An 11,702-nucleotide genomic window follows, 5' to 3' on the forward strand; every position below is an offset into this window, starting at 1 on the left:
CTCCTCCCCCTCCCACCAGCCCCGCGCTGGGGCGGAGGCCTCGCGAGAAAGAGCGGTGTCTGCTGCCAGGACTGAGTTGACGATTCTCGATCAGATCGATAGATCGGGTCGCTTACGGAGCGCGCCTTAGGGCTTTCCGACTGACGCAAGCGCAGACCGCCTGCGTGCTTGTACGCACGCTCCAGACAGTCCCAATGGTTGTGGATCCTCGGTTGCGGGCATTGGAGGTTTGTCATTTCAGACCTGGAAGCCACGCCCCCAAGGTAACTTCCACGTGGTCTTCCAGAACCAATCGCAGCACGTCCCCAAGCTCACAGCCTTGGTCCCATAGTGGAGCATTAAGCTTGTTCAACTGGTGCAATCTGCTCCCTTTGGCATTGTAGGAAGCATCGGGGACATGAAGTGAGCAGTGAAAGTCTGTAGACAGCCCTATACCCGAGTGATCACGTGTTGGATTCACTTTCAGTTTTGCCATCTCAGCTAATGTTCAGTTTTAAAAGCATATGATTTATTTTAAGTAGTCTTTAATTGTTTTTTTTTTAAAGCATTTATTAGGCTGAGGAGATAGTATATATAGGTATGCAAACAGACTGAAGGTCCCAGGTTCAACCCCCAGCACTACCATATACCAGAACTGAGCAATGCTCTAGTAAAATAATAATAAAGTTTAAATATTAGAAATGATTGATAGCCAGAAATTATTAGTCCTGTGCAATTAGATTGGGTGGGAATGCTGAAGAGGAACAGAATTAAAAAATAAATAGCATTTACCTACATTGTAAAGGTTTGCCACGAGCGAGAGGGGCACAGAGGGAGACTGGTATAGGGAGGTGCTGGAATTGATCCTGGGCCCTCAGGCCGGCAAGTCTTGTGTGTGCTAACACTGTGTTGTCTCTAGTTCGTGTGTGTGTGTGTGTGTGTGTGTGTGTGTGCGCGCGCGCGCGCGCGCGTGATTGTAATTATTTTTTATTTTAAAAATTATCTATTTATTTATTTGGATAGAGACAGAGAAACAGATGGAAGGGGGAGACAGTGAGAGGGAAAGAGACCTGCAGTACTGCTCCACCACTGGTGAAGTGTCCCCCCTGGGGCGGCACGGAGACTTGAACCTGGGTCCTTGCACCTTATAACATGGACGATCAACCACCCAATCCCCGTATAATTATTTTTAGATAGAAACAGAGACAAGTAGAGAGTTAGACAGACATCACAGAAACCAACACTCCCTTCACTGAAGTGGGGGCTGGACTTGAACCGGGGTTGTGCACATGGCAAAGCAGTGCATTAACCATGTGTGCTATTTCACCTGTCCTGTTATAATTTTGTAAGTCTATTTCATATATATAAAATTTATTTAATGAGATACAGAGAGAGACCAGAGCGCTGCTCAGCTCTGGCTTATGGGTGGTGCTGAGAACTGAATTTGGGACCTCCAAGCCTCAAGCATGAATGATTTTTGCAGAACCATTATGCTGTCTCCCCAGCCCTGTAAATCTATTTTTTGAGAAAGCATGTGGCTTATAGCTGCGTCACAGTCATCAGACCTCTGACATCAGGTATGAAAATCCTGTGCTCTTAACACTGAGCTGTCTCCCCTATACTTCCAGTTTATTATTACCTCTATTTAGTAGGAGGGGAAATTAAAACTTACAAATGGCAAATAATTTATCCAAGAATACATGACTGCTAGTGATAAAGGTAGGTAATTGCTACTCAGATCAGACTGATAGCAAAATATTTTCTCTCTCTCTCTCTCTTTCTCTCTTTTCCTTCTCTTCCTCCTTTTAATATTTTTCTTTTTCCTTTCCTTTCTTTTCTTTTTTGGCATGGCTGGAGTCTCACTGTTTCCGGCTTCCCCTGTTGCCAAGGGGATGGGCCATTCTTTGTTGTTGTTAATGTTAATAGTACCTTGGGCTTCAGAGCTTCAGGCCAACTTTTTTTCCTAATAGACAGAAAGATACCATATTACTGGAGCTTTCTTTAGTATGGCACTGGCCAGGCTAGAAGAGGTCAGGTGTTTTTAACCACTTGCGACGGACAGCTACAGCTGAAGAGCAGCAGGAAGGATCATGGAACTTCAAAGGTGACCACCAGGTGGGTCAGGAGTCGGTGCAGCGGAGAACAGAATACACCACACTCTGTTAGAGGGTGAATCTGAACTCCAGTTTTATTCAGCCAGTGAGAGTTTAGTCTTACATAAACAATATCTGGAACAGAAAGTAAAGCTCATTTCTTGATTAGATGGCCTTGCGGTTTTACACAGAAATATAGTACTTTATCAGGTGATGCATTTCTGAGTAATAGGCTTAGCAGATAGTGTTTTATGTAGAGTTTTAACATATTTCATAAGAGGAGGTGAGTAAGTATTACTAAGAATTTTTCCTAAAACTTTATGTGTTTGATGACCCATAACTTTGTCCACCTCATTTTCTGTTCATCTGTATCTAATCTGGGAACAGGGGCTGTTCATCCCCGATTACACTGCATCATTACCATGTACATAATGAAAACAATAATTAGAGTTTCCAATTTAGATCTGCTCAGGATGCCAAGACCCACTCCCAGAATTCTTCTTCCTTGAAGAGAGTTTTCCGGGGTGCTGACCCTATCAGACCCATCATTCTGGATTTGAGTGGGGTGTGGCAACCACTCTTTTTTTTTTTTTTACCCTGGAAATTGCTCTTTCACTCTTCTAGAATTTCAATATCTCTCTCTCTCTACACACACACACACACACACACAAACACACACACACACACACACACACACACACACATTATTCTTGTTTATTTCATGGAAAGAAACCCAGAGATAGATACCAAAGCACAGCTCAGATGATGATGCTAGGGACTGAACCTGGGACTTCAGAGCCACAGGCATGAAGGTCTTTTGCAGAACCCATTACGCTATCTTCCCCAAACCATTTATAGAATCTTGTAAAAACTTGATTTCTGGGAGTCGGACAGTTAAGTGCAGGTGGCACGAAGCGCAAGGACCGGCTAAGTATCCCGGTTTGACAACCCCCCGGCTCCCCACCTGCGGGGTAGTCGCTTTACAGGCAGTGAAGCAGGTCTGCAGGTGTCTGTCTTTCTCTCCCCCTCTCTGTCTTCCCCTCCTCTCTCCATGTCTCTCCGTCCTATCCAACAATGACATCAATAACAACAGCAATAATAACTATAACAATAAAAAACAAACAAGGACAACAAAAGGAAAAATAAATAAATATTTTTTTAAAAATTGCAAAAGTAAATTAATTTGGGGAGCCAGCCAGTGGTGCATCTGGTTAAGTGCACACATAATAATGTTCAAGAACCCAGGTTCAATCCCTTGGTCCCCAACTTCAGATAGAAAGCTTCACGAGTTGTGAAGTAGGGCTGCAGGTGTCTCTCTCTGTCTCTTTCCCTATTCCCTCTCCCTATGAAATTTCTGTCTCTATCCAATAAATAAATATATAAAATTTATAATACAAAAACTTGACTTCTGTATTTTCAAGTAGATTGAATGGTAACTGAGGAATTTTTTTAAAAAAATAATTAATTAATTAATTAATTAATTTTACTTTTTGTTGCCCTTGTTGTCTTTTTTAATTGTTGTTGTAGTTTAGTTATTATTGTTGTTATTGCTGTTGTTGTTGGACAGGACAGAGAGAAATGGAGAGAGGAGGGGAAGACAGAGAGGAGGAAAGAAAGATAGACACCTGCAGACCTGCTTCACCGCCTGTGAAGCAACTCCCCTACAGGTGGGGAGCGGGGGCTCGAACCGGGATCCTTAAGCTAGTCCTTGCGTTTTGCGCCACATGCGCTTAACCCACTGTGCTACCGCCCGACTCCCAACTGAGGAATTTCTAAAATAATTTCACACTGGTAAAAGAATTCACTCCTCTTGCAGAAAAATGGCAACAAAATGTACAAAGAAAAAATAGGAACAACAGAACACAGAAATACTTACCTGAAAAGACCTATGCACATCCATGTTTGTGGAAGGGCTATTTGTAACATGTGCGCTCAACCAGGTGTGCCACCACCTGGCCGCTGGCAGGGCTATTTGTGATAGCCAACATTTGTCTAAGAACAAATGAATGGCTGAGGGGAGAAGATTCAGTGGGCATTGGGAACTTGGGGCAGATGATTGGAGGAGGACCATCGTTGTTCATAGGAGTGGTGCACAGACACCTATCATGGAAAGATAAGAAATTATACCCATGTAACAGCAACTGCCCTGTAAATCGTTATTTTCTCTCATTATTTTATTTTTTGCCTCCAGGGTTATCGCTGGGGCTCAGCGGGTGCCTGCATTATGAATCCACTGCTCCTGGTGGCCATCTTTGTTCCATTATTGTTGTGTTGCTGTTATTGTTGTTGCTGCTGCTGTTGTTGTTGGATAGGACAGAGAGAAATTGAAAGTGGTGGGGAAAACCGGGAGGGAGAGAGAAAGATAGATACCTGCAGACTTGCTTCACTGCTTGTGAAGCGACCCCACCTCCACCCCTCCAGGTGGGGAGCCGGGGGTTCAAACCTTGAGCAGGTCCTTCAGCTTCACACTGTGTGCACTCATCCTGGTACACCACCGCCTGGCTGCCATTTGTTTTATTATTTTATTTTATTTTTTAAATTTTTTTCCTTTATTGGGGAATTAATGTTTTAAAGTCAACAGTAAATACAATACTTTGTACAGGCATAACATTTCTCAGTTTTCCACATAACAACCCCTACTAGGTCCTCTGTCATCCTTTTCCAGGACCTGTACTCTCCCCCACCCATCCACCCCAGAGTCTTTTACTTTGGTGCAATCCATTTGTTTTTATTTAATGAGAGAGGGAGATAGAAAGATCAAGCCTCAGGCATGAAATTCTTTTTGCATAATCATTATGCTGTGTCTCCCCACCCCTTTCTTTCTTTCTTTCTTTCTTTTTTTATTTTAAATATTTTATTTATTTATTTATTTATTTATTAATGAGAAAGATAGGAGAGAGAAGGAACCAGACATCACTGTGGCACATGTGTTGCCAGGGATCGAACTCAGGACCTCCTGCTTCAAAGTCCAAAGCTTTATCACTGCGCCACCTCCTGGACCACTGATCCTGTTCTCTGACACTGCACAAAGGAGTAGCTGAAATTCGAGCACTGCTGCAATTGCTGTGTTACTTTTCAATTAGTAACCACTTCAAAACTCAATGGTTTAAGACAACAGCCATTTATTATTTCTCACTGGCTGGCCACACTGGCTGATCCAAACTTGGCTTTGTTGTACAGGAAAGGCATGCTTGTGTTTCTGCAGTCAGCTGCTAGCTGAGCTGAGCCTGGACAGGTTCTGAAGACTCAGGTGGGACATATCAGCTCTGCTTCAGTGATCTCATCTTCCAGCAAGCTACCTGGGTGAGTAAATCAATGTGCTAGTAGTCTGTGAAATTTGCGGAATATTAGCCCTAGTATGTCACATGATTGAGCCCGCAATCTGGATGCAGAGATGGTTTCAAAAAGTGTAGACTCAAGGGAGCATGCAAACTGGACTACTGTGTAATCTACTACAGTCATTCAAACCCCACTCATCCTTTGTGGCAAGAGTTTTCCAACATTCATTTGCTTTGGATTAAACAATTTCACCCAACCAGTGATCTTAGAAAAATATTGGAACCAATTTATTTTTTAGTATACATTGGCAAGCACTTAAGATGTGTGTGTGGGGGTGTGTGTGGGACAGACAGTGTAATGTTTATGCAAAAAGGCTTTTCTGCCTGAGGCAGCACAGGTCCCAGGTTCAATCCCCAACACCACCATAAGTGAGAGCTGACTAGCTCTCTGGTAAAAAAAAGAAAAGAAAAAAAAAAGAGAGAAGAGAAAAGAATATATCCTGGGGCCAGCCCCAGCAGGTAATTAGGGTAACCTGAAAGAGGAGGGGAGTCGGCATGGAATGAGGGAGAGACGAGTGAGTTGATGTTGAATCAAGCTTAAGCAGAACTTTATTTTTATAGTATCATAAGGCTTAGATCATTAAAACAAAAATCACCAAGGTATAGATTATTAAAACAAAAATCACCAAGTAAGAACAGCACAGGTAAGGAACACCTCCTGCTTTGTGGAACATTCATATTCCAGGGGCACTTGTCTCCCTAGAGATCACATCACAGTTTCTATGTTTTTTGTTATTCCTGTACCTGTGTGCTAGGCAGATGCCCTATTGATTAAGATGAATATTCTACCTGTATGTTTATGCCATTCTCTTGTCCCTCTGCATCAGAAGCATGGTTCATAGAAAGTTCAAGCTTGTATGTTCTAGGGGCCTTAAACAAATTGAACAGCCCATTTTTCATAAAATCTGTTCCATTGTTTGATCAAAGAATTTTGTTTTGTTCCTTACTGAGAAGGCACCAAGGTGGTGCTGACCTGGCCAGCCTCTCCCTAAAGTTAAGCTCTCTAGCTGGAATCCTCCTTCTGTGTATGCTCACTATGTGACCTAGGTGTCGTATGCTTTACATTGGTTTGTTCTAGCCCTCCCTCGCCAAGAGAATTGGATCAGTCCTATTAATTTCGCAGGCCTGCTTGGCCCCGCCCCAAGGAACCCCGAAAGTGAATCTGCGTGAGAAGCCACCTCCGGATGGTGAACCCCCCCCACAACAACTAAGACAGTACAGATTTAAATTCGTTTTTAAAATGACATGTCTTCGTAACAAAGGTTTCTCTCCTTGTGTATTAATGACCATGTTTATGTGTATGTTTAAAGTTTGGTAAACAGTAGCTTTAAGGCTAAATTCTTACTAGTCAAAGTTAAATGAAAAAGGTTTTCAACGTAATTCTCATAAAGATAAAAATTAACTTACATTTAAAGTCTGAGGTAAAAATTAGTTAACAATCAATATATTTTAACTAAGTTGGTCTAAACAAAAGGTTAAATAGACTTGTTGATATGTAAAACACTACCTTCTCTATTAGAAATGGTAGATCGCATAATGGCTATGCTAATTATTCTCATGCCTGAGGTTTCCTCTCCGGCCCACACCTAGGGTGTGTCTCCATCTTGAATAAGGAGTAACAAAATGAATAAGGGTGTAACAAAAGGTTAAAAGACGTTGTTGATATGTAAAAGTCTCAAACTCCTTCTCTATTAGAAACGTTGGATGGCGCAGTAGATATGCTAATAACAAGTTTTGTTTCATAGTAAGTAAGTTGCAGCCAGCTGCCTGTGGGATTCTAGGCCGTTCCCCGCCCCCATGCAATTGCCCATCGAGGCAAGTAGCCCCCCAGAGGCAAGAAATGTTTTTTTTTTTCAGATATGGCCCTCTCAGGCCTTCCCTTGGCAACATGCTGGTTTTTGTTATATATGTTTCTGTTCACCCCACACCCTTCATACTATAGTCATTTAGTTAAAAAGAAAAGGGGGAATTGTCGTATGCTTTACATTGGTTTGTTCTAGCCCTCCCCCGCCAAGAGAATTGGATCAGTCCTATTAATTTCGCAGGCCTGCTTGGCCCCGCCCCAAGGAACCCCGGGAGAGGGTTCCTGAGTTCAAGAGTGCGAGAGTTTCAGAGGGTTCCCCAGTACGAGAGTTCCAGAGTTCCAGAGTTGGAGAGTTCCTGAGTTCAGAGTAAGAGGGAGTGCTTGTGCCGCCGCAAAGAGACAGCAGAGTTCTGTTTGGTGATTAGTTTGTCTTAGTTTATGAATCGTTGTTCCTGAATAAAGAAATACAGCTTCTCTGCCCAGCCGTTGTCTCCGCGTCTCTGTTACCCGCCGTGAAGGAAGCCAGCCCGGCCGGCAAGAGCCTCCGAAATTTTAACAACACCTAGGTTCTCGTGTACTATTCCTGCGTAAGGAAGTGGGAGCATAGTGGTGGATGGCAGATTAAAAGGCCCATTGTATCTAGGCAGGTACCATAGCTTTCCATTTATTAATTATGCTATGTAAGGTGGCCCCTCCATTGTGGAAAGCACCAATCTTTCCCTATATTTTAGTGGGAATACTAAAGGAAGTGGTGTAGGTAAAGGGGGAAACATTTCTCTTGGAGCCTCCTGAAAAATTCTGCATCACTGATACTGCTTGTTCCGTTATGATCTATCTTAGAGAGTGCAGTGCAGGTTTTATCATTACTTTTGTTATTGGTCAGGCTCTGAGCCTGGCCATAGGTAAATATTATTAAGACCACACAGAGCTTAATCCCAAGTCTTATACATGGCAAAAGGCGAGATGGTTTCAGTTTGGCCTTGGATAGTCCAGCCATGCTAAACTCCCTATGAAGCTGGTATCATGGCAAGCAGCTTGCATTGGCAGCGCCTGCAGCAAATATATGTGTGTGTAACTGAGAGTTTTTTCTTTTTTTGGTTGAGACAGAGATAGAGAGAGAAAGAGAGAGGACAGCACCAAAGCTTCCTTCAGTGTGCTGGGGGTAGGCCTTGACCCTGTATTTCACACATAGCTAAGTAGCACACTACCAAAGTGGGCAACTGGATCAGTCAGCAATTTTTCTTGGACCACCATGAATGACTGATATATTGAAAACATTCAGGCTAACATTTTATGCATTTTTTAATATACTAGGACCTTGGTGCCTTTGCTATTTATTTTTCCTTTGCAATAAATTCAGCAGTATTTGGAGAGTTCTATATTGCTTCCTTCTAAAGGTATTTAGCTCTTTGCTTGGGTTAGTTTCTTAATTTTTTTTCTGCTTTCCTTTTCTTTTTCTCCCCCCCCCTTTTATTTTTGTCTCCAGGGTTATTGCTGGGGCACTACGAATCCACTGCTCGTGGAGGCCATTTTTCCCCCCTTTTTGTTGCCCTTGTTTAATCATTGTTGTTGTTGTTATTGCTGTCATTGTTGTTGGATAGGACAGAGAGAAATGGAGAGAGGAGGGGAAGACAGAGAAGGAGAGAGAAAGACAGACACCTGCAGACCTGCTTCACCACTTGTGAAGTGACCCCCCTGCAGGTGGTCCTTGTGCTTTGCCACAACCTGTTATGCTAACACCCGGCCCCCTCTGTTTGCCTTTTCTATACAGACTATTACTAGTAGGGAGTCTAGTTTAAGAATATAATCAAACTTTCCTTTATCCTGCTTGGGAAGAAAAAAAAATAGTTGGGAAAAAAAAGTATATTTGTAGGAAATTCCCTGAGTACAATACAGGATGTTCTTATTTAGCTGGTAAATTTTGCCCTGAAGTAAGCTAGATCATCAGTGCTTTACTTCTTTTGAGAACTGAGTTTGACACATTGTGTTTTGGTATCTTATAATAAAGGACAGTGAAAGGAACAGCCAAGTGTAACGGACTGTTGTCTTCACTCTAGGCCTGTCTTTATGGATGTCAAACATTTCATTACATGGTATTTTTTTTTTTTATATGACCAGTGGGGGAAACTTATGTCATCATTCAACCATTGTTTTTATTTTATGATCTCTATAAATCTCACAACTTTCTGGTTTTTCTTTTAAACTGCTAGAAATTTTGAGCCAAATATATAATCCCACTCTGTCAACCACATAAAAAACTATGGTGTGACATTCCTGCATACTGTTCTCCACACAGGAGAATAGTATTCTTACCATCTTGTCCTTCCTTCTTTTCTCTTTCTTCCTTACTCCACGATTATCTCAACAATACCAAAACACACAACAACAACAAAACACTATATTTAAAAAAAAAAACTTTTTATTTTAAAAATGCTGTGTTTTCTCCAACCTGAAGATTTCTCAGAACATTAGAAATGGGCCTACCTATGACCTGCCAATTCCTTTCTTCAGGATTTATCTTTTCCCTCCTCTCTCCATTTCTCTCTGTCCTATCCAACAATAACATCAGTGGCAACAATAACAATAATAACAACAAGGGCAACAAAAAGGAAAAAATAGCCTCCAGGACCCCAATGAGTTTGCTAATAAAGTAGAAGGAATTTATTGTTTTTGCTTGAATGAGCAACACAGCCACACTATAAGTAGCACAGCACCAAAGAGCAAACCACCGGCAGCCTTCTTATTCTTCTTATTTACTATATCCAGGTTCCCTTAAAAATATTAAAGGAACCTAAAGGATCCTTGTAGAATTTGTAGAAAATGGTCTCTAAGTTCTTTGAGGAACTAGGCCCATGATCCTGCACTTTTTGTTGTAGTTGCATTAATAAGGATGCTGGATGGTTAAATGCTTCTCAGCCCTTGTCCTTCTCACTTGTCCTATTCTTAATGTCTCAGCTATTTTTGCTACAGTGATTTCCACTAGGATTTTCTTTAGGTTCAGTCATTAGCCTCTGGGGAATAAAATTAAGTAAGGAGCTAGGTGTCTATTTCTGTCGAGGTTGGCCAAAGCAATTACATTTTCTCATTGCTATTTGACTTATGTTTTCTGCTCCTGAACAGATACCCAACTCTTCTGATTCTATGCCGAATTACACCTTCAAGGTGAAAACTGCAGCACGTCAGGAATCCTGATGTAGGAGGGCAGTCGCCACTGAAAATACTTCCCCAAATAACAGCTTATTGTTCTTCATCATCAAACAGGAATCATCTCCTCTCTCCCTCCTCCCTCCTCCTCCTTCTTTTCTTCTTCTTTTAACTTCTTTTTTAAGCATTTATTTATTCCCTTTTGTTGTCATTGTTACCTTTTTTATTGTTGTAGTTATTGTTGTTGTTATTGATGTCGTCAATGTTGGATAGGACAGAGAGAAATGGTGAGAGGAGGGGAAGACAGAGAGGGGAAGATAAAGACAGACACCTGCAGACCTGCTTCACCGCCTGTGAAGCCACTCCCCTGTGGGTGGGGAGCCGGGGCTCGAACCGGGATCCTCACATCCGTCTTTACACTTTACACCACCTTCACTTGACCCGCTGTGCTACTGCCTGACTTCCCCCCCCCCCTTTTTTTTTTTCAGGCTGGGCACTAGTGAGCTCTGGTTTATGGTGGTGCTGGGGATTAAACCTGAGACCTCAAAGCCACAGGCATGCGAATCTATTTGCATAACCACTATCTCCTTCCCCTCTCTTTATTTTTACTTGATGTATGAAATGACTTTTGGGCCTTCTGTACTGGGAATTGTTCTGAAATAATGTCATTCATTTCCATGTTTCTCACGGAGAACCAATGAGAACAAATACAGGAAATATTCAAGATGAGCACAGTTGGATCTACCGATAACAGGAAGAAATAATAGGTAAGGGTCTGGTATACTTAAAGGACATTTGAACTGGACAGACTCTCTTGGGGGTTGCTTAATGGGGGTTGTTTAATCCTCATTGCATAGGTAAACACAGTAATGTGGGGATCACTGGCTGTGAATATCAAAATAAATATCTGATATAAATGGTCTCTGAACTTATAAAAATACACTTAAATTCTATTAAAAATAACAAAAATAAAACAAAAACAAACCACCATCACCACCACCACCACCAACAACAAAAAAACCTTTTTACCCAGCGCAAGGCAATGAACCCAGCATCTGTGAATGTGTTATTCCACTGGCTAATGGCCCAATTTTTTCATTCTTTTCTTTTGATATCTTTTGAGAGACAGAAGGGGAGCAAGAGTGAGAGTGAAAAGAGAGAGAGAAAGAGGGAGAGACAGGAGACACTACAGCACTGCTCCACCATTTGTAAGACTTAACCCTAGCACACTCCACGCATACCCAAGTGGTGGTGCTAGGCCCTAGGCTTCATGCACAGCAGGATGTGTCCTCTGCCAGGCATTTTCTCTTTTCGTTCTTTGATTAAAAACAAAACAAAACAAAC

The 11,702-nt window shown here is 42.0% G+C and overlaps 1 long non-coding RNA gene across 1 annotated transcript; it reads left to right on the forward strand.

The window, feature by feature from the left end:
• Positions 1–20: 20 nt before the first annotated feature.
• LOC132540489 (uncharacterized) lies at positions 21–10,505 on the forward strand. The gene is made up of 3 exons (XR_009551696.1): positions 21–263; positions 5,253–5,375; positions 10,335–10,505. It is a non-coding gene; the product is annotated as an uncharacterized LOC132540489 (long non-coding RNA).
• Positions 10,506–11,702: the final 1,197 nt, after the last annotated feature.

The sequence above is a fragment of the Erinaceus europaeus genome, chromosome 9 (assembly GCF_950295315.1).
Source record: "Erinaceus europaeus chromosome 9, mEriEur2.1, whole genome shotgun sequence".
In the NCBI taxonomy this organism is placed as follows: domain Eukaryota; kingdom Metazoa; phylum Chordata; class Mammalia; order Eulipotyphla; family Erinaceidae; genus Erinaceus; species Erinaceus europaeus.